This window comes from Catharus ustulatus, chromosome Z (genome assembly GCF_009819885.2).
Source record: "Catharus ustulatus isolate bCatUst1 chromosome Z, bCatUst1.pri.v2, whole genome shotgun sequence".
NCBI classification, from domain to species: Eukaryota; Metazoa; Chordata; class Aves; order Passeriformes; family Turdidae; genus Catharus; species Catharus ustulatus.
Genome location: NC_046262.2, coordinates 66735183 through 66761369, shown reverse-complemented (window position 1 = coordinate 66761369; position 26187 = coordinate 66735183). Strand labels below are relative to the sequence as shown.

At 40.8% G+C, this 26187-nt stretch overlaps 1 protein-coding gene and 1 long non-coding RNA gene across 10 annotated transcripts in view; one reads left to right on the top strand and one right to left on the bottom strand.

The window, feature by feature from the left end:
- Positions 1 to 26187, top strand: part of NRG1 (neuregulin 1) — a 462970-nt gene that overhangs the window by 332816 nt on the left and 103967 nt on the right. The gene's annotated exons all lie outside the window — the stretch shown is intronic.
- On the bottom strand, positions 4568 to 24542 carry LOC117010312. Of its 3 annotated transcripts, XR_004420607.1 has the most exons (4): positions 24281 to 24542; positions 23201 to 23272; positions 6224 to 6332; positions 4568 to 5052 (listed from the first exon to the last, which is right to left on the bottom strand). It is a non-coding gene; the product is annotated as an uncharacterized LOC117010312 (long non-coding RNA). The 3 variants fall into 3 exon arrangements; XR_004420608.1 differs by lacking the exons at positions 4568 to 5052; positions 6224 to 6332 and adding an exon at positions 10123 to 10646; XR_004420609.1 differs by lacking the exons at positions 4568 to 5052; positions 6224 to 6332 and adding an exon at positions 11153 to 11309.

Here is a 26187-nt window from a genome sequence, read left to right as displayed (position 1 = left end):
CTTGAGAACCATTAGGAAGAGCCTTCTAGTTCTTTACTAAAACCGAATCTACCACCTATGATCCTGGTTTTGAGCAGTCTTCACACAGTCAAAGTCATTGGGGTTGTGAGAGGTAGGGTATTAATTTTGCTCTAAAACAGTAAGTGTTGCCAGCTGGTAAGAACAGGATGGCAGGTGGGGTAGACCAATGGTCAAATTGCTATGAAATGTGCCTTATAGCAAACTATACATGAATGCCCTTAAATCACATCTAATAGATACTGTAGCAGCACCAGGAGCAAAGGTCAAATCCATATCTCTGGATTTTTCTAGATTATCTTCTCAGCTACTAGTCTGATACTCTTTAAGTGCGTGTTGAAATTTGATTGGTTATTTTGAAAGCTTACTGCCAGCAAAGTAAGAAGAGTTGGATTTTGGCCTCCTTTTCCCCTTGATGCCTAGCAGCAGAGTAGGCAGGAATAATTTCTGGAGCAATTTGAAACAGTAAATCCTCTCTGTTCTGTTCTCAGAAGCATTAACGTATACTGGAGCTAGTACCATTCAAGTCACTAAAATAAGTAATGGAGGAGAGAGGGCAATGTTGTGTGCTGGGTAGGAAAAGCAGGAGGGAGCCAATGTTTATTGCTAACAGATGTGAATGTCTACTCACACTACAGAGTGATGAGGGAGTTGACCGTGTACTTATTTTAAAGTTCCATAGGGATTTTCTTTTCTGAATTTCCATGGGACATGTCCATTCCACACTTGTCACTGTCAATCTTGTAGCAGCCACAGGAGATAAAATAAACTGTGTCCTTCCACTTCTCAGACAATAGCAGATGTTTAGACAACATGCCAGTGCTGTCACTATTGGCTGGACACTGGGAAAGACCTGAAAACAGCAGAGTGATTCAGTAGGTTCTCCCCTCTAGGGCTTTCACAATAGAATAGACATGTGTCATGCTTTGCTTCTTTTGGAGTTTCAGTAACAGATATTCAGATAGGAAGAAGTTTAGAAAAAAATTCCACCTCTGAAAGACCCTCCACAAGTCGCATCCCAAACCTGAAGATCCCTTTTATGTGCACATACTGCTGCACTCCTCAAAATCAAGTCCATTTTGACTGTATGGACATTCATTCTTAAATAAAGGAGAAAGAACAGCCATTAGGATTCTGAGTTTCACATAAAGAACTGGTGATCAGATTGAGGAGTCAGTAATCCAGAGAGAAGGAAGGAAGCAAGGAAGGAAGTAAATCTATGTTTTTGTGTCCTGTTTCATAGTGTGTGACTTTTTGACGCTGATTGTTAATGCTGCCCGTAACAGGTAGAAATACTTCACACCCTCTCTTCCACCCCAACCCAAGAACTGGTTCATTTATTTTGTACTGTGTAATCGCAAAATCATAGAATTTGGTGTTGGAAAGGACCTTAAAGATCATCTGATTCTAGCCCTTTGCCATGGAGAGGGGCACCTACCACCAGAGCAGGCTGCTCCAAGCCCCATCTAGCCTGGCCTGGAGCCCTGTCAGGGATGGAACATCTACAACCTCTCTGGGCAACCTGTGCCACTGTGTCACCACTCTCACAGTAAAGATTTTCTTCCTAATATCTAATCTAAACCTACTCTGTTCCTGTTTATTGCTATATTACAACTTTCCTCACTAGGTTGCAACTTTCATTTTCCTTCGCAATGAAGCTCTCTGTGATAGGGTTTTTCCTGCTGAAAGAAGTGAACAAACCTGCAGCAATTGGAGCCCTGTGTTCTCTCATTACCAAGGACTGCAGAGACCATTCTTAATCACATTAGAAAATTTGGGGATGGAAGATGTTTTTCTACCCCTTGTTTCCTGGGACTGGCATACCCTGAAATAAGTGCCCTTATGACCCTATGACTTTCTTCTTTTCAGAATCTGGAGTGGAAAAACTAAATCTGAGACTCCACCATAATGCATTGTTATTAAGGGTTCAGTCAACTCTGTACTCAAGACTAAAGAATGAAAACATGGTGGTCTTTTTGCTCTCCTGGGACTTGTTACAGGAATCTTGGCTTCTCACCCCAGTAGCATACACATGGCAGTTTTCCTTTTCCTTAGAAAATTGGTCCCAAAACTTACATTCTTTTTTGTAAGTTACAACATACATGGAAAAAAACTCAGAAGCAATCAGGTTTCCGAGGCTAAAATCACCAGCACTGCACACAGGCTTCTTGTGGAGGTATTATGCAGGGACATTTGTATGGTGCAAAAGGGGAAAAGGGAATTGATGGGATGCAGGCTGTTTACAATTCCCACGTTGCCTGTTGTGTTGTGTGGAAACCACAAACAGCACAGTATGGGTGTACAGACCAGGAAACTTAAGCATACTGTTTCTATGGACAGCATCAATTTGGAAGTCCATGCTCTGAGAACTATACTGGGTCAAAAACTGAGCATTTATAGCAGTAGGAAATTAGAAAGTTGCACAGAGGCAGAATCTGTGGGAATATGTGTCAAACAGAAGTATTTGCTTAGCTGCACCTTGCAGTATTACCCTCATACTTGTTTGTGCTGCCTACTAAGAGCTTCTCCCTAAAATGTCTGTGGAGGAACTTCCCTCAGCAAAGAGCCAGGACATGCCGTGTAGTCTGCATGTTTCAGATGTGATTGTCTTACACGGGGATTCTCAGTTCAGATTTCTCTGTTTGGGCAAGATGGTGAGCTGGGCATCATCCTTCCATCACTTGGAACATATTCTCTGCAGCATGCTTCCCTCCAGTCCTCTATCTAACTGGTTGATGTGATGCCCAGATGGAGGCAAGAATATGGATTAAAAAAAAGTAGGATGCTGATCCCACGTTGCCTGTGGCTTCTTTTTCAGAGGAATACAAAATGGTTTCCAGCTTTTTCCTGGAGAAAAAACCCCATTGCTGGTCATGTGCACCACAGATGACTTTAAACTTGTTTTCCTACAGACTTTCTCATTGGCCTCTGAAACCCGCACCAGAAATTTTAATATGAAATGTTAATTGGGTAAGAAATGTGCCAGCTTGGATTGCTCATCTTTCCTCTCTAGAATTATTAACTTACAAGCTCCAGGCCTGGCACAGCAAGGCACTTTCCTAACACTTCATCTTCTTGTCATGCACTAAGAGATTCCAACATGTATATTAAATTATGACCAGATATAGCATATAGAAAGGAAGTTTGCAAAGACTTTTTGCCTGACAATACAATACTGAACTGCTTCAATAAAAATGGTCAATGCTGAGCAATCAAACCTTCTATGGTATGTTGTTAGGGTCACTGGTTTACAGAGTATTTTTAACAGGAATACTTTTGCAAATGCAAAGCAAGCAGCCTGGCCAATAAATCATCTGTGTTCTAAAATTTTAAAAAACAAGTTATTTGCTAAATTCTGCTTTCTTCCATGTCCTAAAGTGAATCTAATTCTTCTTCCTGACAGAAGTCAACTTTCAAAAAGCATGCATTTTCTAAAACTCATTAGTCAGGGCTTCTGGAAGACAAAGGGCTTGGGCCCCAAATGATATTGTTTTTGGGTGTTTTTTTCTTCTACCTTAAGAGTACCCAAACCTGAAAAGACCTACTAATTTTTTTGGTATTTCAAGCAATTTTTTAAAGAGTAATCTTGATTTGTATCAAGTCCTCAGACCATTTAAGTTTTCCTGCTATCTGATTTTTGGAGGTTTGTTTAGCTCTCTTTATATTATTTTTGTAATGGTGCTCAGGCACCTACCAACAAAAGTGCACTTGTCTTTGATATGTGGCAAAAACTTGTGGAATCAAGAAAAGACAGATGGAAAGTCTTCCCTAGTTACTGAGGTCCATATGAATTGCAGTTCCTTTAAGATACAGCATGACTTGATGACTAGGTATCTTGCGGTATAGTGAAATATAGTATATATATATATTTTACTGTATTAAGTTAGTTTATTTTGTTTGGTTTCATTTTATTCTCAGTTTGACAGATGTTAATTTCTAGTGTTCCCTCTACAATGGAGAGGCAAAGAAGGTTGTATGATTGACAGTGCTGCCACACAGTGCAAGGATCAGAAAAAATTAGGGGATAATGCGTAACCATTGAACGCATGTTCAACTTCTTTTATCTCTAAAAACCTTCGCCACTTTGTCATAAAATTTGAATATACAATGGTACCACCTCAGAAACTCCTGAAATGCAGCTATTTTGGGGTGAAAAAACAGATTCTTTTAATGAGATACTAAGTAACTGTGTACAGTCACTTGAGGAAAATACTGTAACCAATTGATAAAGTGGAAGGAATTCAGATGTGGAAGGCAATTACTTAGTTTGCAACTGTGGTATGACAGCAGGACTCCCAACTCCTGCTTTTGTAAAAAATTTATCTGACATCTTCAGCTATCAGAATTTAATTTATCTGTGCCGTACATTGAAAAGGTACTTCTCCAAGAAAGCCATATACTTCATGCGCTGGTGGGACAGTGGGTCAGAGGAAAACACAGTATCATCTTGTGCATTTTGCTTTATCATTTCAGTGCATTTATTTCTCTGAATAATGGTCTCTGGAGAGAATATTTTGCTTTATTCTAAGGACACGGTGAGTGACTAAGAGAAGGGTCAGATAACTAGTTCTTGTTCAATGTAAAATGAGTTTCCTATTTAGTGAAATCCTAATGAAAGAGCAGTGGTGAGGAAGTGACAATCTTTGGTTATAACCTACCACAGTGTACAGTATGTTACAGTTCCATTCTTCATGGTGGACACCAACAACAGTGGACAATGCAGTGGTAACTTCAGTACTTTTATGATTTCACCTGTCATGACAAACCCTGTTTTCCACAGTTGTATTTCACAGATAAAGCAAACTCATGGAAATAGGTAACACCTCCCAGAGACATGGCTTTCAATCTTCTGTATGACTCCCAGTCTAAAGATGGTGTGACAATAAATGCCTTCTCCTAAGCCACTTACTCTAGCAGGGTTTTCTGTACTTGCATTCTTGGTCCTGCAGTCTTGCTCTTGAAGGATAGCTTGTGCTGTCACTGAGAGCCCCAGCTGGGTTGGGCCACTCCACTGGGAAATTCATACCTGTCAAACTTCAGAGAACAGCATAAAGTCAGTTCTCTTCTGTGCTGGGGTTTCTTTTCTTTGTTTCCTTCAAGGAGGTCAGAGAGGTAAAAGGCAATGATGAGTGTAAGAAATGCTAAAATTGGAAGAAGCTGACATAACAGTCACAAAGGAATAAGTGTAACAATTTGTATGGCTTAAACACAGAGTGGAAGAGTTTTAAGGACACTGGCTTTAGGTTGCTGTGTATTTGTGTATGTAAGAATAAATCTGTAAGGCTGGCACTTGCCTCAGCATTTGTATATAATGAGGCAGTTATGGTTTATGTATAAATATAGTTACATAGAAAAGTTTATAAAGTATATGCACTTAAGTGTGAAGGCAATGGTTTGTGTCTGTTTATTTAAAGATGAGCTTTCCCAAGGTCATGAACTACACTATAAAAAGGGTTATCAAATATATGGCAGCCTACTCTGGTGGAATACATGTCACAAAATCTACTTCACAGATTTCTGTTATTTGTAGTATTTCTCAAGGAATTTCTCAAGCCCACATCACATTGCCTTCAACACGTTGAGGATCCTTTCTTCTCCAAGATCCTAACTCCAGAAACTCCTCCTATATTTCAGCAAAAGGATTTTTGAAGACTGTGTGTGTGCTTAGTGGTGGAGTGGGGGAGCCTCCTCACACCAAGGTAGCTGTCCAAAAGTCACATTGTCAGTGCATGCCTCACCTGGAGAAGTGTGGGCTCCATCCCCAGCTTTCATCAGGAACCCTCAGTCTGTCTGGACTCTTTTTTCTGAGACCCTGCAAATCATATGGGAATTTATCTTTTACAGTCTGTTAGTAAGGCCTGGTTTCTCTCAGGTTCTTCCCACAAGGTCAAATCTTGGCAAATTCTTTCCTAAAAAAGCATTAATTTGTGTCTTTCTGACTTCTTCTTCATATTTTGCTGAAATGACACATGCCATTTGCCCACCTGAGAGCAAAATAAGCATCTTTCTGATCTGCCAGCAAAGCCTGTGCTATGCTGGAGGACACAAGCATGTAGCACAGGGGTGTGCTGGTGTTTTGATTGTGGTTGTTTGGTCACTGTGTCTTCTGAGGAAGACCCTGGTACTGTCACTGTGACAAAAACAGGTCCTCAAGGACTCCTGTTTCTCCGGGCTATACTCTTTCTGGGTAGAACTGTGAACATACCTTGTGGTACTGGATCAGCCTTCTCAAAATACTCCCTCTTCTGAGGCATCAGGGCAGTTCTTACAGAGTAAAGATCCACAACAGGCAGTCATACCAGTAGGGCAGCAGTCTGTGAACAAAAATGAAATATGCAACCTTGACAGAAACGTGCATCTATTTCATTACATTATCCATACGGAAATCAAGACTGTCAGTGTTTTCTAGGAAGGCATGAGGGAGACAGAGAGCTCAGAACAAGTATGAACGATGGATACTATCAACCAACAAAAATTATGAGTGTGTACATGGGTACAAAATAATATTTGTATTTTAATACAATAATGAGTTCCCAGCTTATCCCTATAGTCCAGATATTCTATTAATCTCCTTGTCTTCCATCTATTGTCCCCAAAGAGTTTACCCTGAGGCACTCTCTTGTGTTAACCGCAGGAGAGACTAGCAATGCAAGTTCCTTTGTGCTCTTCAGGATTCTGTCCTCAGAAAGACACAATGACATCTCACTTTCTTGTTTTTAGAGGTGGAGTTTCTCATTTCAGGTTTAGAGGGAAAGGTCCAACAGAGATAAAAAATCCCAAAGGGAATTTAGGTTACCAAATTTGAGTTATTCTACCAGGCCTGAAGGCTTGCTGGGGTCCCTTTGACAGGGAGGCATACAGATCAGGCTTTCTTAGATGGTGTGTTCTGGGCTTTCTAGTCTGCATTCTTCCCAGAGGAATCATAGTCTGCTTCAGCTGTAAACAGGCACCGTGTCCGTGGACTAGGGCCCTAGTCCATAAAGGGTTGTTTCAAGCTCATGGACTGGCAGGGAAGTCTGTCATGAAGCCGAAACACAAATTTGGTTTAATACAAAGAAGTCAAGAGCCTGGATCCATTGCTTTGTTTTCGTTATGAGCTTCAAATTTGGGCAGTTCTGGTCAATCACAGAGGCAGAAGGTGATGTCTAGGGAGAGGGAACAAAGACTAACACAGTGGTAGATAAAAGATGAACAGAAAAGTAAGCTACTTTTACTTTTCAGAATAACATGAAAAGTGTATGGCTTTGAATGTTTCCACTTACTTAAGAAAAACCCCTTGATAAATCACTATTTGCTTCTTAAAAAGTGTAAGCTGCATCACAGAAATAGTTATTTGAAAGCTGTAGTCTGAGTAGTGAACACATAAAAGTGAACTTTCCATAGATGCATGGCTTTGAAAAGCCATCACCGTGTCCCCTCATTAGCTTCTCCACAAACACAGTGACACTCTATGACTTAAACTTAATTTAGACTACAGCAGTTTCTATCAGGTAAATTAAAAGCAACACTCTTCTTTCATATTCCTACCTAGCAGTATTGTAATAGTGCAGTGGGAGCCAAGCTACACCCTCAGGAAGAAATTATTATCCTATCCTTCATGTCCACATCTCTTCTAAATTGCCTTTTGGTAACCTCTTCTAATTGGATGCAAAATGGGAAAGTTATATCTCCTGTGACTTTCATTATCAAAATGTTCCCGGAGGTTCTTAATGGTTTCTGCTGTTCTTGACATTCTCTCCTTGTACAGCAAGGAGAAGGAATCACTGTAGTCATTGCAGCAATTAAAGAGCAGCCTTTTACAGTGTGCTCTTCCTTCTAGGTTTGCATCTTCCTAAATATTTCACAGTACTCAGCTAGTCAGTAACTTCGAGTTGCATCCACCTTAGCTGGCAAGTATCACAAATCATCTACTCCGTGTTTTTTGAAAAGAAAGCTATGCCCTAGAGCAATCGTTCTTTGAATCTTGTCTGATGGATATCAGTATTTTCTTTCAGTTACTATGTATGTATGTAAAGGCTCTTGCATTTCCTCGTAAGATTTTCTTTTTGTGGCTGCCCACTCTTCATTCTAGTAATTTCAGCTTCATTATGGATATACAGAGCTCATAGGCCCTACTCGTAGTTTATACTGATCACAGTATCCAGCTGTCTGAGATCCTTTGGTAAAGTAATTCCAAGTTTTTCCTTCTACGGGGATCTGCCTTTTAGAAAAGAGGAAACTTTCTCAGCCACCCAATTTCCAAACTTTATCAATTCTGTTGCAAGCTAAAATAGCATGGGTGATTTCTAATTTATGATGATCATAAAGGCTAAACCTAGGGTGCTGTGTGGAGTGAGGCTGAACAGTGAGATGGAGTGCGGAAGCAGTGCTTGCCCACTGTCATCATTAATGTGCTTTCTTGTGTCATTTTGGGCCATGCCAGCAACTTTTTGATTTTCAAGACAGCTGAGCAAAATATGAAGGATTAAGTGCGCTGAGATCTTTACCACCCTGACAGCCTAGCTCCCTTGACTCTGAGCAGCTCTCCCATATCATCCCAAAAGACATTGCAACCCCCAAAGACTCATAGGTGTCTTTAACTATGCCAGAAGGAATTAATCATAAAGCTGTAGTAATGCCATAAAAACACCACTTGGATGGACTGAGACTCACTCTCTCTGCAATTTAGACACTGAGAACTGGGAGAAGACACATGTAAGTGTTTTTTAATGAAGAGGAGAGCCACAGTGAAGTGGTATGTGATGTAGATATAGCCTAGTCATGCTTGCCCTTAGACTGAGAACATGATCTGTTTCCTTTCCTACTGAGCCATGTTAGAACACCTGAGCAGTCAGGCTCCCTATCCCACCCCAGCCTTCCCAATGACTCTGTATCTGCGGGGCAAAAAGCCACTGGTATTAACACCCCAGCCCTCCCAACTTTAGAGAACATGGTCACTGCTCTTGAACAGAGATGTGAGATAACACCTACTGGACTACAGTCCAAGCCAAGCGAGAAGACAGCTGTTTCCCAACCCTAAGCATTTGGCTCTTTTGTTTTTCCATTTGTTTCTGTTTCATTTACTCAACACAGAAAAACTCCTTGCTCCTGAGCTTTAAATGTTCAGAATTGATGTTGAGTAAGAAATTATTTGACTGGACACAGCTCTACAGCCTAAAGTTTTTTACCAATACCATGTGCTGTTGAGGTTATCTAAAAATTTACCATTTATACATGGGATGGTAAAAGCCCTTCAATATTTAATACAGGGATTGTTTTTCTGAGGTTTATAAAGTGGACTGAACTCTAATCTGAACTCTGAAGTCTAATACTGATACCTTTCTGGTAGTATTCACAATGATCCAAAACATGACTCTTAATATCACAGTCTGACAGGTGTTTAGATGAGCTTTCCAAAATGACAGCATATTTGATGAGGACTATTACTGGAATGGTTGGTTTCTAAAAGAAAAGGATAAGTCATACTCCAGGGAGGAAATACTAGGGTGTTTTTTCAATAATATCTGTTTTGCAGGCAGATACCCAGATATCTGCATTGTAGAAAGCTACATCTTGATCTACTGGTGCCGGTTGTGGCACAAACTGCCAGTGACAGAAAGCTTTTTCTAGTCTTTTCAAATCAGAAGTGAGCTAACCACATGTGATGTTTTTATTTTTTTTAAATACCAATGTTTTTATATATGGTAGCTGAGAATGTTCTTTCAGTTGTGGCTAAAATTCTGTTCTAAGCTTTCAAACACTGACATCCAGTACCATGGGACATCAGTTCAACAGTTTAGTTATTGTTCTGAGAGAACAGTAGCTTTAAATGTCTGGTGCTTTCTCCTGATTAAATGCCACCCCCCTGCTGCCTTTTTCTGTTCTAAGAAAGTCCAAAACTTGCACTGATTGTTTTCAATTCCTTAATATTTTATGTTATTTAAAACAGTACAAACATGGAGTGATTCCACAGAGTGAAATAGGATTGGAGTCTAATATTGCACTGTACTTTTTATACTGTTAGTATTACTTTTATTATTTTATTATTTCCCTGGAATGGCTGTTTCCTTCCATTTCCCACTGGGGAAATATTTGGCTTAAAACAAGCTGGAGGCTATGCATAGTTCTTGAATATTTTAATGATCTACACAAAACCCATTAGATGACACAGTGGCAACTAATACTTGACAGACAGAAAGATAACAGTTGTCTCAGAGACTGTGAGAGGCCAGAAGAATCTTAAACACTAATCTTGCAGGAAGGATGAAGCGTTGCCTTGAGCAGTGATGCAGCTCATTCAAATGCATGTCGATCTGTCTTGATGAAGAACTGGTGCTTCAGATCCCTGGTGTAATGAGCTCTGAATCAGATGCTGTTCTTGGCTACCAGGCAAGCTGCATCTGCAGAGTACATCCCTGTAACTCGTTTAAATATTTCTCACTTTGGAGGGAACAGGTTAAGACAGATCCAGGGAAGGAATGCTGTGAACAGAGATTCTGTATCTTTTTTGGTGGACTAGTAGTCATGCCAGTGTAGCTGTGATCACTGAGAGTGGCAGATCAATCCTGAGCATCATGGGAGGCAATTCTGAAATCCTCTCCATGTTGATCAGCCAGTGCATTTCGTCTATGTACTGATGAAATTTCTTCCTGGAGGCAAGATAAATTAGACATGGGTTAGGGACTGTTTACTTTAACCTGTCCAATTGCATGTTTCTGTCAGATGGAGAGGATTCTTAGTGTCTTACCCACAATGTCTGTATTCTGCATCAAGTATGTAAGTGACCTCTCATCCTGGCAGCAGCACCATGACTGAATTATACTTCCAAGGTCAAGAGCTAAATGCCAACACCCTACTAATTCTTCCAGCCAAACAGACACCTGGAGAGCTAATGTACTGTTGTACTTACTGCTTGAGTTATATGTAGAAAATATGCAGTAAAACTCTAGATAATTGGATGTGGATTGCATTTGCAATTATATGTTCACTGGATAATATGCATACATCAGAGACCTAATATTCACCCCAGAAGAGAGCACAGTTATAGGCAGGCTGAGCAAATGGAGCTTTTCAATTTAAATATGCAAATGAATTTCATACGCACATGGACACTATTAGCAGATGGTCAGTAAGGAAGGCTGTGTACAGGGAAGGGAGTCTTTCCTTTTAATTTGATAAGAATCTGTTCCTGTGAATGCTGTTTCATCCTGAGGAATAGCTTTTATTATCTGTAAATGTCTTGTAAAAGATGAGATTGCCATTCACAACAACCCAAGTGTATCATGTACGAAGTAAAGGAGGAAGAATTTTATCTGGTGGAGAAAAAAAGTCAGAAAGAGAGAGTCAAATATTTTTACTGTCATCAAATTTTCAGAACACAATGTGGTATTAGTAACTCCAGTAGAAACACATTAGCCAGAGCTGATGATTCACACACAATTGCTGAAAAATTTGAGATTCCTTAAGGAAGAAGAGAATTCTTGTAAAAGATCTTTAAGAAGAAATGGGCATCAGCTAACTTTGAAATGGGAGGCAAGCAGAGAATTGGTTATCACTTCTTTAGACCTGCTGCTCTAGAGCTCATCCGCTCTATCCTAGTGTTGAAGGGGTGGTGAATCAGAGGAAAAGATAGTATAAACAGAAAGGAGAGGAAAGCATCGTAGTGTGAGCAGGCGTTTCTGCTTAGCCTCTGTCTCAATCAGATCTCATCACTCCCTTCTTAGACAATGCCATATTCTAGCACCTCCCCTTTTTTTATCTCATGAAATTGTCAGTGTGACAAAGTACATTACAGTATTTGTGAGAAACACTGACTAATAAGGGTCCTATGAGTTTTAAAAGAGCCTCTGCATGCTTTTCTGATCTTTGAGGACTCTTTCTTCTCAGTCCTAGTCAGAATCATGTTCTGCAGAAAATAGTTGTTTCAAATATTTTTGAGCACAATCTCTGCACACAATGTGAACTGTCAAAACTGAAATATCTTGGACAAAAGTCCCAGCTGTCAGCCAGTCAAACTGACCACGTGCCAAGCAGTCATGGTGCTCTACCTACTCTACCTGGCCACAGGAAGAAAGGGTGGCTGACCTATTCTGGAAAGCAACGTTTGATGCTGGGCAGAATTTCTGCCACCAGCCCATGCTCACAGATGATGGGGGAGCAGAACAGCCAGAAACATGCATCAGCAGGCAGGCTGGCCAGCCCCAGTGCCCACCAAGCCCTGTGTTCTTGTGTCAGGCACAGGCAGCAACTGGTGTCTCAAGGACTTGGGGAAAGACGCAACAAAAAGATGATGCCTTTGCTGAATGAATTTTCTCCTACACTGTGACCATGAGAGGGAAGTCAACCTTTCTAACTCCTTTTTTTCTCTAGTTAAATTTATGAGGAGTCTTGTCTCTTTTGTAGTCTTGTTGGTATTACTTTCTGTAACCTTGTTTGGCCTCTCCAGTTTATGTCAGTACTTTACTGATTACTGTCCACTCTCTGTAAGCAAGGCCAAAAAGGGAGAGACAGGTGCAAAAATAGTCCTCGTGGAAAACTGTGGACTTGCTTCATTACCTAGAAAATGTCATCCTTGCCCTCCTGTGCTTAGCTATTGACATATATGCTGCACCATGAGGTTATTAGCTTGGCAGAAGAAGCATTTGTTTTTGTTAGAGTGGGAATGTTCCTGCCTTCCATGCAACTACCAAATCTTTTCTCAAAATTTCCCAAAGAACTCTACTTGAATGGATCTAAGCAAATATGTGCTTCTTGATGACAGATTTTGTTTTTGTCTTCTGTATCTGCCTGGAAAAAAGAAATGTCTCTATTCCCCATACAGGAAAATCTTATTGCAGAGGACTGTAAAATCACCTAACAGGCTGCAGAGGCATAATTTGGCCTGCTCCTCACCATTCACAAAGGTTCTTCTCTTAGGTCAAGAGATGGAAGGGTATACCCTGACTGTCTGAAGGCACTCCCTTCACTACCCTGGTGATGTAAGATCATAAACTGGGAAGGCTTGGGTGCCTCATTTTGCAGTCCATGTGAAATGCTGAAAAATATCCCTGTGTCAGTCTTTTCAAGGCTTCTAACTGACCTTAAGACTGGTCACAGCTTGACCTGATCATGGTTTATTTGTCCCAGAGCAGATATAATTAATATGTATCACCCACAATTAATATGTGGGTGGATATACAAGGAAAACAATGTCTTCAGCAGGAAATTAGCACAAGGCTTCTGTCACTGACACTCGCCTTTGCCCTGTCGTTTCACCCACTGTGATTAGAAATTCATCAAATATGTCTGGAGAATTTGCATGCTTAGCCTGCTTTGGAAAGAGGGGATTGTCTAGCTGTGAAAGGAGATTATGCAGCAATTTCCTCCTCAGCACAGCAAGACAATGAATCTGACTCTTCATTATAGAGGAAGGATGAGTAGGAATGGTTACATTTCCTGTGCAGCAAGAGCAACATGAGCCGTGCTCCAGATTCCTTTGGGAATTTCCATGATCATGTCAATTTCAGACACAATGCATAATGTTACTATGAAAAAATGTAGGTGTTTGAATAGGAATGTTTGTGGGGAAGGGGAAACAGATTGATTCACTAAACAATGTGTTTGATCTCAGCTAGAAAGACCGCTCTATAAAAGAAGACAGGCTCGATATTAGTTACTTGAGTTTTATAACTCATGAATTAATTACTGACAGCAGCAATGTACTTTTCAGATGGCCCTAGCTTTTATAAAATATTCTCACATTCTCTCACTACTTATGAAAATATTTCCCTCCACTTCCAAAAATATTTTGCTGTGTTTTCGTTATGTGATAGGCTGTAAAGAAATCTTGCAGTTACTTGTATATTTGCTAAATAAATGGAGAGAGGTCCCACAAAGCATCTGCCTCTTTCTCCTGAGTTTTCATGTTCATGCTCAGGGTAAACACAACTGGTACTGCTGGTCAGGTATCAAACAGTTTTTCTTTGCCAGAGTCTTTAACAGATATGCAGTCCTACTTTGATTTTTTCTAACTTAAGGGAGTTGGTACATCTGCAAAAGCAAAAATGTATCACAGGGACAACAGTCACAAAGACATATTCTTCTGCTCAAAAAAGACTGCCTAGCAATTGAATGTTGACAAGACACTGGTCAGAGGAAAAATTTCCTGAGCAACCTTGAGCACATGCCTTAGGACTTGCATGTGTGTTGCAGGCTGGGAATCCCAGACCAACAGTTGGCTCCTGAGGGTCTGACCCGTGAATTCTGAAATGCATGTGCAGAAACCCCACTGGACACCCAGAAAGACTTTAGATGCCTCAAAACTAAAATTGTTTCTTACAAGGATTAGTCTAAACAATTGCCAAAAGTTGTTTCATGATCATGTGCTGAGTGGGAAGCCAGGCAGACAGCCAGCATGCTGCAGATGACTAAAATGGAGCATGGGAAGTTGTCTCCATGCCTGTCCATCTCCTGGATGTGTTCACCATGTCTCTTCTCTCTTTATGAAGTCTTCAAAAAATTTTTCAGTGGCATTCACCTCTCTGATATAAAAAATATATCATTATTTCCTGCAAAGTTGGAGACTTCCTTCTGCAAGAGGAACCTGGAAGTTCTTCCTGAAACAGTCTGTAGTGCCAGTATCTAAAGTGTTATCTCGGGAGAGAAAGGAGACTCCCAAAGGAGAGAAAAGGTTAGCTATGAAGGTCATTTCAAAATAAAACCAAAAGCTTCTATTAACACATTGGGTGAAGTCTATGATGGCAAAAGGATCTGTGAAGGATCCTGGTTCATCCAGGACCCTCTAGGGAAAGGAATGGAGAAGAGATATGTACAGATGCAGGTGTGAGAAGGCAAATGAAAATGCTCAAGGCAACATGGTTGGATCTGTCTGTTTACCAAGTTAGATCAATTTTAAGTGAATACAATTTTTTTATTTTAAACTGGCGTCCTTTTTTTTCTATCTCTCTCATAAAGGAAATGCAGCGACTGCACATGCCTTATTAAAAGATTGCTTGTTTGGCTGGTGGCCATAGAAGAATAATTCCTTTTATTGCTCAATAAATCAAGTTACTGTCATTTTGAACACTTTAGCTGAATTTCTGATGAGCACATGAAAGAGTTAATTCTACCACCATGCTATCACAGCATTAAAAGAACAGAAGATTTTGGGAACATAAATTGTTTCCTCTCTTGTAGCATAAATTTGGAGCCTAAGCAAAATCCTTATAAAATTATGCCATTCTGTAAAAGTCTTGCTCTTACTCACAAAATATACAAGTAGAACTGTGGACTAGTAAACTGCAAGTAAAATACATGCAGGCAAGCAGGCTTTTGAATTTGTACATATTTCAAATGCATTTTTAAAATTTTAAATAAACTTCTTAAAATGTTAAATATTTTTTCATTTCAGTTAACAAAACTTTTCTTATGTACAATAATAATCCTGGACTGGATGGGAATGTTGGTTTAATTTGAAGTAGTGGGCTTCTTCTCTGGATGGTTTTTTTTGTTGCTTTAGCGATTGAAAAGCCTTTCTTTCCTAATAGGATTAGCCCAAATAATTACCAAAGGATTTCTCTGTCATCTGAGCACTGTTCCTCACAGTGGTATTAAAAAGCCTGTCTTCAGTACGGAAATAGTCAATGGCCGTGGGTAGCTGAAAAGGTCATAGTTAACTGTTGCCACTCAAATCAGAGAAAGTCATCTACAAAGGCAAAACTGCAGTGTTTTTTACCCTAATCTCCATTATGCCCAACTGTTCCCATTGTGGGAAGAACAAACATTTGGCAAGAAGCCACTAGGGAGGTTCTGGCAGATAGCAGGGTGAAGTGAGGCACTACAAACCAAATGGTAGGTGTCGTGACTATCCTTTCCAGCGCTTATTCAGTAACATGCAAGTGATCTGGGATAACAAAGCTTTAACATTGCATGCATGCCAAATTTCATGCTAGCTAGCCCTTTGGTTCTGAATGCAGGCCAGGGTCCTCCCCTTTGACCTATTGGGAAGGGAGTCTACTTGAGTATTTTTGGCAGATTGCTGAAATCTGTGAGATACGTCAGCAGTCTGGGAGAGAAGCTTCTGACTCTTCAGCTTTAGGACAGCTCCTGCTGCTGCTTATAATTTTTTCATTTTAGGCACTTTATCAAGAGCAGTTGCAAATTTTGTACAAAGAAAGGAACTCCTTGAGGAGGAGAATAAAAGAAATTGGGAACTCAGGTTGAAATTGCACAAAGGCATCCTGCTGGGGAAGCAGGTCTGAATTAGTGTCTGTGATTTTAATCCGTGTATCTACTCTGTAACTTTATTACTTGTTCAAGTCATGCAGTATATTTTTGCTGTTCTAAGCCTTCATTTCAGGAGTTCTGGTTCTGTGTCCATCTTCTGTGCTGTGTAGCAGCAACAGAAAACGACATCTGAAAGGCATTTCTTCAGCATTAATGTACAGATACCAGTTTGACAGATACTTGTCTGTAATCATAGATCACTGGTGTGCCAGGAAATGAGCACTGCTGGCCTAACCTGTCTGATATTCCTTGAAATCACAGGACATGCATGCTTACTTTTTCCAGCTCACTGTGAACACTGTTGTTTTGGTAGGAAAAAGGCATGGTAAAGGTCTTTACTTGGGGTGCTTTGTCTCATGGGGTACTATCTGTACCTGTTTCCTCTCTGCCTGGCCTCTGGAGACTTCCAGGTTTTGTAATTGCTTTTGAACACAATCACATTCATGGATAAAAGAAAATACATAACCTTATTGTCACAAGTTAATTGTTCCTGGAATAATTCTTACAGATTGTCCATTGTTGTCCATCTCAATGGTAGATTCAGATGCATCATTCCTTCCAGCTTCTGTGCTTTTCCAAATAGCTGGTATTATTTAGCCTCTTCAGCTGGAACTCTTGAAAACTGTCTCATTATCTAATGCACAGGCAAACTGACTGTTGCCAGTAGCTACAACTTTCCTCTACACTGGTAAGCAGTAAACCTGAACTTTCTGTCTGCTGCAGCCACATTAATAATGCATAATGTTTCCTGTAATTACATACATGCACAGAGATTACTTTTTTTTTTGTTAGAGGAGGAAAGAAGATGGAGGTGGGGGGTGGTAGGTGGTGGAAACAGATACAAGTAATTATTAATGCTGAGAAGACCCCAGCTGCATAGGTTTTTAATTAGCCCATGCCTAACCCTAATAGTCACTGTTGGGATAATACTAGCACTTCTTTAAGCGGGCTAGTTTAGAAAGGGAAGTGTATTGTCTTCTCACACCTGCACTGTGCAGTGTTACTAGCACATATTCAGCAACGCAGGACAAAACATTTTAAGTTTTTTCAGTTCACTTGTTTTAATTTTTGTCATATTGGACTCTTCAAGGCAGTCTCAAGTGAACTCTATGCAGCTGCACAGGGCTGGTTTCTTGATGAAACCATGATGTCTGATGAAGGAAAGGAATGCAATATACCAAATTTCATGTATCTTTCAAGTGTTAGTAACAAGGCCTCCAGAGAATGATTTCAAATTGATCAGTGAAGCAGGAGAGTGATCTCTACTCTTCAAAGCAAAAAGAGTTCAAAATTCAAGACCTCCTGCCTTTTCCTTCCTTAACTGAGCTGAAGGCTTGTGGAACAAGTAGAAATGCTTTGCATGAATGGGTATCAGCCTGGTCCATTCTTGGGAGCTTGGTCTTTACCCTGTGAAGTTGGTGCTTTTAGAATGGAATCTATTTTGGTCACATCCTTGTTTTCTCCTCTAGCATGTGCAAAGTTGTTAAAATGTCATTCCTTTGTTGGAAACCCTGAAGGAAGGACAAAGGATTTAGTTTGAAATTAGAAACACTGAGAGGTTTTTCTGCCCTTTGGCAGCTTTTAATTTAATTGGAGTTAAGCAACAGTTAAGCAGTATGCAGAGTTTAAGCAAGAGCAAAGCATCTCTCAAGTGAAAGCCTGTATTAGATCCTCACAGTTTTCACAGCTAAGTAGGCTGAAATCTTGCTCACACTGGAAAGATATTTGACCCCATCTTTGCAGAAGCAAATTTCTGAAGGAATAACAGAGTTTTATAAGGTCTGGCTTCAAACCATGGCCCTGATCAGAAAGGGTTTTAGGGATGCTATTCATCTCATCTATGCACATACAGGCCAAAGACACAAAGTGCCTTTTGCTATTTCTTACAGCCCTGTAGGCTTCCCTTCTCCTCCACTTTGCGGCCACCATTTCCATAGCATACTTACAATGGTGTGCATGAGGACAGCTCTATTTTATTTGACTTTCTCTCTGGATGCTAATTTGGATGAGCTTGGCTAGGAACACAGAATACAGGGGACCTCTCTGGACCACCTTTTCAAATAATCTTTAAGAGTAAATGTATTTATTCCTTAGACACCCTCAAGAAGAAGGAAGAAGACAGGCTGTCCTCTCCTTTCTGTTTTTGTAGTCTCACTGCCACTCTGCAGCCTCTGTGGTGAAACACAGGCGCTCATAATGCACCCCCAGTGGACATGACCTGCAGTGTGAATGCAGGAAATGCTGCAGGAATAATGAATCCTTCAAATGAAATTACAGTTATAAACTCATTCAGATGTATATGTATACATGTATCAGCTCTATCACTGTCTCTGATGCTTCGTTTCTAGGTTGTTCAATGTCTTGCAGAAGGGGATGTTTCCAAAGCGGCATTACAGTAGCCCATGTTGCCCAGTGCTGTTATATGTCCATGTGTGAAATACGAACAAGTTGTAATAAATCTGCTTTATCCTGGTGTAAGGGTCTGCTTAGCGCTGAGTCTGCTCTGTAGCTTTGAACTGCATCAGGCAAATAAACTTTTCTTTAAGGTCTCAGAATTTCCTCTTTGCTATTTTCTTCTCTTGCTCTTGGCAAGACTCAGCCTGATGCACAAACATTGAAGTCCTGAGTGTGAGAAAATTTAACTACCTTAAATCAATTGATATCTGAAAAATGAGGGTACATATGCTTTTCATGCAGAGCACAAAAAAGACCCTGGATGCAGAAGTGATAAAAATGTGACACATTAGGCTTTGCATTTAAAACGTAACTGTATAATAAAATCATATTTGATTAGGCTACTCAAAACTCATTACTAAACATCAAATTTTCTTTGTCATACTTATTTGAATTCTTAATTTGCTGGAAACTGACAGCTTTCTAGCCACTGCCAAAGGAGTGATTCATGCTTTCTATGGCCTTCTGAAAGCACTAAGAAAGAATACTAAACATTAAATATTAAATGGTACTATGTACTAAGATTCTGAAGCATGATGAGAGATGTTGCTTTTGTTACTGATAAATTTTTACACTTAAAAAATATCGTGTTGCTTATCTGTTTCAAACAGTGGACATCTCAATTCTGCTAACTTGTGCATAATCAGGCAACATATAGACATGACCAGAACTGAACCTAACAAGTGTAATTGAATTAATATCTCAATTTAGGATAAGGTGGATTAATTTCATTATTTAGAGGTATTTATAGAAAGTTGCCAAGCAAAGCTCTTAGCTCTTGAGGTGAAATTATAATATTTTCTTCAATCAGAATTCTGAAATTTGCAGATTCTTAAAGTCTAACTGTACTGTAAGATGTACTTTAAAAGTCCAAGCCACAACTATGTCCTATCATTAATACGTGTTTATTTAATGATAGAGAAATTCCTCCATGCAGTAGTTTGGCTCCATGCCTTTGACTTCTTTCTTTCTGCTTTTCTAGCAGCAAAACTACGGAATACACATAATACACATTACTCGCTGAAAAACTCCATGTGTGGTCAGAATATTAAAAAGTGAAGTAAAGTGCTTTAAGATTTAAACAGCAGCTGTTGAGAATACATGCAGGTACAAAAACAATTCTATTTATAGAAAAAAACCCAAAAGGTGCAGTAAGTAAAGTCAAGATTTTTCAGAGTGATGTGTATCCCACTGGGATCTTCTATGAACCTCTGCCTAAACTAAGCCCAGATTCAGGAAAGGCTCTGTGTTACGGTATCGCTGTGCAAAGTCTTTAGTGAAAAGACAAGATCAAGGGACTTCAGGCCTCTGGAGCATGGTCGTATTCTCTTTTTTCCAGCCTAGATAGATAGATAGATAGATAGATAGATAGATAGATAGATAGATAGATAGATAGATAGATAGATAGATAGATATTTACAGGGCCAGTATGGGAATTAACGCTGAACAATGTTACTGCAAGTGACAGAAGGAGCAGGAAAAAAGGAGACACGAAGAAAAGGATGATATTGCTGCCCAAACTGTTTATCACGAAACCACTGCGCTATGCTCCAAAAATGCTTCTGAGTTCCTGAATTAGGCTCTGATTCAAAAAGGCACTTAGATATATGATGTGGCCCGTTTCTAATCAGGAAGGCATTTCACCACTTGTTTAAGTCCTTGCATGGTTAAGTATTTTATTAACTGGGTGTCAATGAGGGAGGGATAATCCCTTGATTCGGTGATTTCAGGACCTTGACTCAAACTATCACTGCCAGCAGTCGGAGCACTGTGAATACAAAGCCTGACAGCACAAAATCCTGCCTAGCTAAGCATGTGAAAAGTAGCAGAATTGCCACTGTCCAACGAATACTTGTAAAGAATTTTTTCTGTCTGAATAAAGTGGTTGAATAGCAGGGGTGCAGATGCATTGGAGCGCTAAGGTGGGTGGGGAGTGAATGACCGAGCCTGAGACCTGTGGCAGCACTGCTGCTCCAGCTCATTGCCACGGTGTGAAAATAAATAATCACAACGGCCTCAGCAGATTTGCTGGAGACTCCAGTAACAGAGTGAAAGGGGTGTCAGACCTAGGAAAAAAAACAACCCCCAAACAAATAAATTAAAAAAAGATCTGAATTGCATGTGCTTCTGCCCTCAGACAGAAGAGCCCAGCAAAGTGCATTACTTGCCTTTGCACCTCTTAAATGTTCCTTTACCATGTGGTCAAGATAATTGTCATTAGCTTGAGCAGTGGTGGGGGCCATCCCAGTTTTGTGACTTAGCAGAGACTGGGGAAATGAGTCACTGCCATTGATGAAAAACCCTGACATTCATGGTTTGATGTCCTATTTCTGTGTCTTGTGTAGTGCCACTAGCTCTGCTTTAGAGTAGGATGAAAGAAACTCAGTGTCTTACATTTCACTTGAAGATGAAAAGACTCAGAGCACCTTTTTGGTTTCCCTGAAATAACAGCCCATTTTATGGCAGTTTTCAGTTTCAATTACTGGCTGTAGCTATTCAAAGTATATACTTTTCTTAGAACATCCATTGTAGTTGTGTTGTTTTTTTCAAATCACTGTTTCTGTAAGACACAGCTATTGGACTTACAGAGTGTAAATGCTTGGTGTAGATCTGTACATGTGATGCCAATACAGAAAATACTGCTACAGAGGCAACGTGAGCTTACACTCAGATGCTTTCAGAATCATTGCTGTTTGCACACTGTTCTTCAGACATTTCCAAGAAAAATGTTAGTGTGAGGACCTGCTTCCAACACACTAGCATCCAATATAGTTGGTTTGGCTTGAGGATACAAAGAGGGTTAGAATAGCTTCTTCATGTCCCCATCCTCTGTGTTTTCTGAGGGTGCGGGGGTCTTCCCACAGTAACCCTTAATACCCACCAAATTAAGCACAGTAATGATTCTGCTGACATTGACATATTTAGCCTCATGTCTGTGCCTGAATATGTGCTTGTTTTTGCTGTTCATCTCTTCTTGCCTTGTCTTAGAGGCTTGATGTTTCATGTCCTCAGTCATATATGGCTGCAAGTGGGCAGAGGGTTTAAAACAAATAAAGGGCAGAAGGTGATGGATATGGGCAGAAGCATAAAAACAGTACTATCATCTATGTTATTTTTGCTTTACATCAGGTGAAAAATAGGATGTTTGTGTGCAAGTGACAGCTTGTCCCATTTTAACATTTGGAGTGCCAGGGACAAGACCAGTATAGAAGCAAAATGAAGTTTTCTCCTTGGGCCATTTCAGCTGAGATATGAGGTTCCTAGCAAGGGCTTTTGGAAGGACTCAAAGAATGTTGGCGTCAGTCCAAGGGAGATGGATTATGGAATGGAGATTGGTGAAACACTCAAAGGATGAATAAATGAATCATTTTGTACCACGTGTGATGGCTCACTCTTCTCACATCATGACTGCTGGCAGTGATGTCGCTCATTGGGCCTGATCATTTTCTTTGGGTCACTCCTCCATCTTTATATAGTGCACTTATTTAATTTGAAGAAAGTGCAATCAATAAAAAGCGATCCTTTTATCTACCTCATCAATCTCTTCTTAATGAACATGCACTTTTTTTTCTTCTTAGGTTCTTGGTTACAATGCTTTTAATTTCTCAATGTATGGTAGAAAAAGGGATGCAATCAAACACATGATGGAGCAATTGGTGCTGCATGTTGCTGGTTGCTTCTTACTGAAGAATGGGTGTGTTCTTAAAGGAAAGCAGTGGTGTGGGGAAGGTGGTGCTGATCACTTGTCCTGCATTGATGCATGGTCCTCTGAGTATTCTTTCTTAAGCTGTCTTACAGCAGAACCATGAATAACCACTTGTGAAGAGGTTTTTTAATTTCCTAATGTCCCAGCAGTTGCAAGACAGTCGATAATTCTTACAGGATCTTTTCGTGAACTATTGAGACTTTATTTAAAGGAGATAGATATCTGAAACCCAATGGCTTCCATAAGAATGACTCACCAAACATACTTTCCAGAACTTTCAGCAGGTTTGGGTCTTATTATGACAGAAAGGTCAGCTGAGTTAAATGGTACTTGTGCTCTAGTTTGCAGGATGAATAATCACACTTCTAATCACATCTTTGTGCTGGCCAGAGACAATGGTCCTCTGAAGTTTGGTAACATGAAGTCTACCCATAAAACTGGTGCTTTGTGATATTTTCTTAAGCTTTTTTGAAGTGAAACTTTGCAAAAAACCCCCACTTGATTCTTGCAAAAGCACTCAATGAAATAAAATTATAGTTTTCTAAGGCCCTTGGTTTCAACCTGTTATTTGGCAGGATTTCAAATCTCAGTCATAGATTAGCTTCATTAGTGTAGACTCAAACTGCATTTTCCTCTAAGCCGAAGATACCCAAGCTACGTGGGAATCAGGAATAAATCTTTGCACGCTAAACTTAACCTTACTGCAAGCAAGCAAGTAATTTCCTTCCTTATCCCACCATATATACCACCAATGGGCTACCCCAGTAAAAACTTTGTTACCTTCAAGGCTTCCACTTGATTTCTTCCAGGGTCTCTCTTCCAATGAGCCAGTTGCTGACTCTTCCTCATCTCCTACAGCCAGGGCAGAATCCATGTTTAAGCACAGCACGCCACTGCTAGCGTGTCACTACAGAAATGGAAAAAGCTCAAGCCTGCAACTGCAGGATAAAGCATTTCTGCATTGCTTTGGGGGCAAGGGGAACAGAAAGGACCTCAGAAGTCAGCAAAATGTACCTTCAGTTTATACTTTTATCTTCAGACACAAAGTGAGAGACCATAATCAATCAGATTTTACTGCAGCCTCGAGGGCTGACTCAGAAAGTAATGTGCTCCCGTAGCCACTCCGACGCAGTGGAGAGCACGGGGTTTCGTTTTGGTCCAAAACATGCTGGGAGGAACCGGCCCGTGAGGTACAGGATTGCAGCATGGCAGGCAGGCTGTGTTCTGGCCCTGGCTTTGGCCACCTGTGGAGCGGGGCCAGGGAGGATGGGTGGCCGATGATTCAGCACCTCCTTTCTCCCTTCTTGGCGGGGAATAGCGGGAGCCGCCAGGCACCCCGGAGTTGGGGGCAGCGCGCCGGGTGCCGCCCCGCTCATTCGCCGCAGGCCCCGTAGTCCTTGCGGAGCTGGGGGGCTGAAGCAGCTCTGCAGGCTGCCCTGCGGAGGGGGAGGAGGGGGAGGAGGTCTGGGCAGAGCCGGCTGCGCGATGCTGAGGCAGGCAGGCTGCGCGCCAGGGCTGGAGGTGCGGCGGGGGAAGGGACCCGCAGCGGAGGAGGGCACTGCAGCCTGGCCGGGAGCCAGGGACCACGGGCACGCTGCGGCCGCGGAGCCGGCGGGGGTGTGCGGGTGTGCCCGCTCGCCTGCCCGCCTGCCTGCTGCCGGGAGGAGCTGCTGCGGGCCGGCTGGGCCTGCCGGTGCAGGCGGAAAAGGCAGGAGAGATACTGTCCAGCCTCAGTTTAGCCAGCCAGGCTGAGGCAGGAGCCGTTTGGAAGAACCAATTCCCCTGCGGCAGCAGGGTCAGAAAGGGGGCGATGCCCCCACATGCCCTGAATGCGTCCCCCGCGCAAGTCGTACATCATACCTCTGTCCAGCTGTGCAGCTTTCTGCGTGTTCAGTTTAACTTCGTGGCAGCCCTTACACGGAAGGTGTAAGATCTCCACGTTCGTTTCTGTTCAGCACAGCACCAGGAAGATGTGAGCAGAGCAGGAGCATGGCTTAAAGAAGAGCAGATAAGTACAGATAGGATGGAGGGTCGCAAAGATTACTGGAGATTGAGTACAGGCAGTTTGCCAGAAAGAACAGTGCAGGAAAGATGTGGACAGGACTGTGGGTTAAACACAGGCTCGGAGAAGTGTCAACAGGGAAAATTCTCTTACTGGAAGTAGGAAGGTTGAGAAATTAGACATGGGTTAAGAAGGAAAGTAAGTTATAAAAATTCTGCCAAGTACTCAGATGCTGTAGTATCTAATCTGTGCAATGGATAGTATATTCCCAGTTCCCTGGTTCTCGACTTGTGCTCCACTTTGAAGAATGACACTGTAGCTTCACACCTGAGGAACAACTTGGGTGTGTGAAAGTATGTCTGGTATTCCCAGATTCATCAATTAATCAAATAAAAGGTACATCCTTTCTATAGAAACCATGCTGACTTGTAGCCACAGACTACCACACCTGTCACAGCAATGCTATTGATATGTTACACTTTCTACAGAGGTTGTGTTGTTAATGCTGTTTGAAATAGGTTTTGAGATACTCGAGAGAGGCTGCACTGATGCAGGATATTGCCAGCAAAAGTGAACATGTGCTTTGTAATAAGAGAAGCCATGTATGTAAATATGCAGTGCAAGCTGTTTGTTCTGTCTGAGGTTGCTGATCACATCATTAACCTAAGGACCAGACACTTCAGTGGTAATGCAGGCTAGATTGTAAGATGATTTATCTTTTTACATTCTTTCAGGGAGTGTTATCACTCGCTGTGCTTTAAGGTAAATGCTCCAAGCACTTGATTGTAGTAGCATTGTGATTACTTCAGTTGGCTACCACTGCCTCACAGGAAGCTTTATGATCAGACATCCATCAATTAGTCCTTGACATGACAGTCTGCAAAAACGATTCATTGAGATTTTGATAAATCTTTTTCATGCAAATGTTACTAATGCTCCCATGGAAGGGTTGTGAGACAGGAGTGGAGTTAGAGGCAGAGAGAGAACATGGATAGAGCCAGATGTCTCTTCTGGCACTACCAAAAATACGTAACTACAAAGGAATTTACCTTTCATGTGCCTAAATAAGACACCAACAAAAATTAGTTCAGAGCAATTTGTAGCACTTGATTCTTTGTTTCCTTATGCATCCTGCATAAGGAGAAAGGGGGATTCTCACCAGCAAAACTTCAATGCCAGTGTTTTTCTTAAATTCAAGGAACTGGAAATTGTGTTATAAGCCCCTTGCCTTTCATACATATCTTTATTGTTACACAGCTGTACTTTTCTTTGAGAAACAAAAGAGACTGGGAATAGATCTGATTTTAGTCTTACTTTTATTATATTAACTGGACTGTTGATTTACCCCTGTGTAATATTGCACAGGTGGAAATTATGGTGCTATGTATTAGTTAAGGTGAGAAATGACAGCCAAATTTAAAACAAAGTATAAGCCTTTAATTAAAAATAATAACAAATAATAACATTGTTTATTTTTTTATTTTTATTTTTTAGTCTAAGGTGAGTGAGGATATGTTCTAGCAACGTGACCTCTTGAAAAGTGCATTCAGGAACTGACTTTAGTGTGAAATCTGGGATTTTTTGGGTTTGGAAAAGGGATTGGAAAGGAGGTTGTAAAATGGATTTTTTTAAAAAAGCAAACATCTTTGCAGTAACTTGAATGAAAATTTATCAGAGGTGCGAATGGGGTTTTTTGTTTCCTCTTCTTGATCTAAGATGCGTTCCAGCCCTATTCCTACGAAATAAAACTTACTCAGGAGCTTGG